The following is a 4,406-nucleotide window of genomic DNA, read 5'->3' as shown; positions in this document are numbered from 1 at the left end:
CCTTGGTAAAATAACCAATGGTTCCAATGGTGTCCTGTTACAAGGAGAACAGATTCTTACTGAACTTATGCAAATGACTATGATTGCCATGGAAAAAAGAAGACTTACTGAGACCTTTCCAATTTTGGAGGGTTCAGGTAGAGAGAAAAGTTAAATGCTTTAATTTGTTTACAAATGAATACTTTATCATACTTTTGTAAGTCATAGATATCTTAAGAGAAAGTTTCCTTAATCTGGGAGAACAAACGTTAGAGAACCAGTGTTTCAACCAAGAGTTACAAAAAACTATAATCATTTTTTCCCCAACTCACTTAGTCCCACGTTACTATTCTTGTTTAAAATGCAACTTTAGTTAGTTTTGGAAGCTTTTACCCATTTTAGTTTTGATCTTAAAGATAATGAATACCTGTATTTGTCCTAAAAGTCCTTTTTATGAAGCTCCTTGAAGATGAAACTCATTTTGCAAGAGAATAAGAACAATTATAAATGACAAGGTGTCCCTACATATCAGCTCTCCCCTGTGAATCAAGGTGGCCCATGGTTTCCTACCCAAGGTAAAAGAGTGGCCTAACATCTTGGGTTGAGGAGGGCTCAGGCCGGCAGGAGTAGCGACTCTTATCCATCCATCACCTGATCCTTCTTTTCTCCCTGGATTCCCCTCTTCCCCCTCCAAAATCTGGCCCAATAATAAAGGTTTAGCGAGGTTACCAGCTTAAACTTTGATTCAATTATGTTCCCTCGCCTTACCCCTGGGTGCTTTTTCTGTCTGTATACAAGCATTTCTGTCCATTTGCAAGCATGGCCCTGTTGAAGGGTACAGACCTTGAAATTTAGCATCATCATAATTTCATATTTCTGTTGTTGGAACAAGAAAGCCTTGATTATATGACCCATTGCAGTCCCAGCCACTAATGCAACCAATCAAGGAAGTGGCTGGAGGTTTGTAATTCCCTCCTTAATGCCTAACGTATTCCAAGGGGAATAAATGCCCAGGAAATAATCGGCGCCCCCAACTTTACATATAAAGAGATAGCTCTAATCCTGCTTGCCAATAACTTGGGTTTTGATCCCTGGCCCTGATTAAATCTAAACTGTACCTGACAGAAATACATAAGTTTTTGCAGGCAGCAAAAATGAGGAAAAGATTCTTCTCTTGACCTAAGGTCTCACGAAAGACATCTTTAAATGAAAAAACCTTGTATCTACATAAGCAACACTCTTCCTGACATGAATTCCTGATTAAACGGACATAGTGACCATCGGAGACTGGACGGGCCCTACTATAGGCAAAGTCCCTGAGGTGCGAGAAAGCCATTTAAGAAAAGCCAATGAACAGAAAGCAGAACTTCCTCTTTCGAGGAAAGGGGATTGACCAAACCTTTGTCTAGAATCCTGTCACCTGAGACTTAAGACCCACGGCTGTGCTATTCACCTTTAACTGGTGTCCAGTTTTGCTGTTTATGAGAAGAGATCATCCAAGGGAGAGACATCTCCCAGGAAAGAAGAATCCACTTTTATTCACCCTTCAGTGGAAGGGATCCTGGCTTTTGGCACCAAAATGAAGCGGGAGAGCTAGGTTCTAGTCAAAGAATGAATCTCGTGGACAACGGAGAGTGAGTAAAGCGATAGAAGTTTATTAAGTGAAGATACAGAAAAAGCTCTCAAAAGCAAGAGGGGTCCTTTCAGGATTGCCCTAACATAACTATTTTTTGCCTCCAAGTTCACAGGCATGAGGAGCTCAAATTTTTTTTAATTTTTTATTGTTATGTTAATCACCATATATTACATCATTTGTTTTGGTGTACTGTTCCATGATTCATTGTTTGTTCATAACACCCAGTGCTCCATGCAGAATGTGCCCTCCTTAATACCCATCACCAGGCTAACCCATCCCCCTACCCTCCTCCCCTCTAGAACCCTCAGTTTGTTTTTCAGAGTCCATCATCTCTCATGGTTCATCTCCCCCTCTGACTTACTCCCCTTCATTCTTCCTCTCCTGCTATCTTCTTCTTTTTCATTTTTCTTAAAATATGTTGCGTTATTTGTTTCAGAAGTACAGATCTGTGATTCAACAGTCTTGCACAATTCACAGCACTCACCATAGCACATACCCTCCCCAATGTCTATTACCCAGCCACCCCATCCCTCCCACCCCCCACCACTCCAGTAACACTCAGTTTGTTCCTGAGATTAAGAATTCCTCATATCAGTGAGGTCATATGGTACATGTCTTTCTCTGATTGACTTATTTCACTAAGCATAACACCCTCCACTTCCATCCACGTCATTGCAAATGGCAAGATCTCATTCCTTTTGATGGCTGCATAATATTCCATTGTGTATATACACCACTTCTTCTTTATCCATTCATCTGTCGATGGACATCTTGGCTCTTTCCACAGTTTGGCTATTGTGGACATTGCTGCTATAAACATTGGGGTGCACGTACCCCTTCGGTCCCTACATTTGTATCTTTGGTGTAAATACCCAGTAGTGCAATTGCTGGATCGAATGGTAGCTCTAATTTCAACTGTCTGAGGAATCTCCATACTGTTTTCCAGAGCGGTTGCACCAGCTTGCATTCCCATCAACAGTGTAGGAGGGTTCCCCTTTCTCCACATCCCCGCCAACATCTGTCGTTCCCTGACTTGTTAATTTTAGCCATTCTGACGGGTGTGAGGTGGTATCTCATTGAGGTTTTGATTTGGATTTCCCTGATGCTGAGCGATGTTGAGCACTTTTTCATGTGCCTGTTGGCCATTTGGATGTCTTCTCTGGAAAAATGTCTGTTGATGTCTTCTGCCCATTTCTTGATGGGATTATTTGTTCTTTGGGTGTGGAGTTTGATAAGTTCTTTATAGATTTTGGATACTAGCCCTTTATCTGATCTGTCATTTGCAAATATTTTCTCCCATTCTGTCGGTTGTCTTTTGGTTTTGTGGACTGTTTCTTTTGCTGTGCAAAAGCTTTTTATCTTGACGAAATCCCAATAGTTCATTTTTGCCCTGGCTTCCCATGCCTTTGGTGATGTTTCTAGGAAGAAGTTGCTGCAGCTGAGGTCGAAGAGGTTGCTACCTGTGTTCTCCTTTAGGATTTTGATGGACTCCTGTCTCACGTTTCGGTCTTTCAACCATTTGGAGTCTATTTTTGTGTGTGGTGTAAGGAAATGGTCCAGTTTCATTCTTCTGCATGTGGCTGTCCAATTTTCCCAACACCATTTGTTGAAGAGACTGTCTTTTTTCCATTGGACATTCTTTCCTGCTTTGTCAAAGATAAGTTGACCATAGAGTTGAGGGTCCATTTCTGGGCTCTCGATTCTGTTCCATTGATCTATGTGTCTGTTTTTGTGCCAGTACCATACTGCCTTGATGATGACAGCTTTGTAATAGAGCTGGAAGTCCAGAATTGTGATGCCGCCAGCTTTGCTTTTCTTTTTCAATATTCCTCTGGCTATTCGGGGTCTCTTCTGGTTCCATACAAATTTTAGGATTATTTGTTCCATGTCTTTGAAAAAAGTGGATGGTATTTTGATGGGGATTGCATTGAATGTGTAGATTGCTCTAGGTAGCATTGACATCTTCACAATGTTGGTTCTCCCAATCCATGAGCATGGAACGTTTTTCCATTTCTTTGTGTCTTCTTCAATTTCTTTCCTGAGTATTTTATAGTTTTCTGAGTACAGATTCTTTGCCTCTTTGGTTAAATTTATTCCTAGGTATCTTATGGTTTTGGGTGCAGTTGTGAATGGGATCAACTCCTTGATTTGTCTCTCTTCTGTCTTGTTGTTGGTGTATAGGAATGCCACTGATTTCTGTGCATTGATTTTATAGCCTGCTACTTGACTGAATTTCTGTATGAGTTCTAGCAGTTTTGGGGTGGAGTCTTTTGGGTTTTCCACATAAAGTATCATATCATCTGCAAAGAGTGAGAGTTTGACTTCCTCTTTGCCAATTTGGATGCCTTTGATTTCTTTTTGTTGTCTGATTGCTGTGGCTAGGACTTCCAATACTATGTTGAATAGCAGTGGTGAGAGTGGACATCCCTGCCGCGTTCCTGACCTTAGGGGAAAAGCTCTCAGCTTTTCCCCATTGAGAATGATATTCGCTGTAGGTTTTTCATAGATGGCTTTTATGATATTGAGGTATGTACCCTCTATCCCTATACTCTGAAGAGTTTTGATCAAGAAAGGATGCTGTACTTTGTCAAATGCTTTTTCTGCATCTGTTGAGAGGATCATATGATTCTTGTTCTTTCTTTTGTTAATGTATTGTATCACATTGATTGATTTGCGGATGTTGAACCAGCCTTGCAGCCCAGGGATAAATCCCACTTGGTCGTAGTGAATAATCCTTTTAATGTACTGTGGGATCCTATTGGCTAGTATTTTGGTGAGAATTTTTGCATCC

This window comes from Zalophus californianus, chromosome 6, assembly GCF_009762305.2.
Source record: "Zalophus californianus isolate mZalCal1 chromosome 6, mZalCal1.pri.v2, whole genome shotgun sequence".
In the NCBI taxonomy this organism is placed as follows: Eukaryota; Metazoa; Chordata; class Mammalia; order Carnivora; family Otariidae; genus Zalophus; species Zalophus californianus.
The sequence above is the reverse complement of the archived record's forward strand: the minus strand, read 5'-3'. Positions refer to the sequence as shown.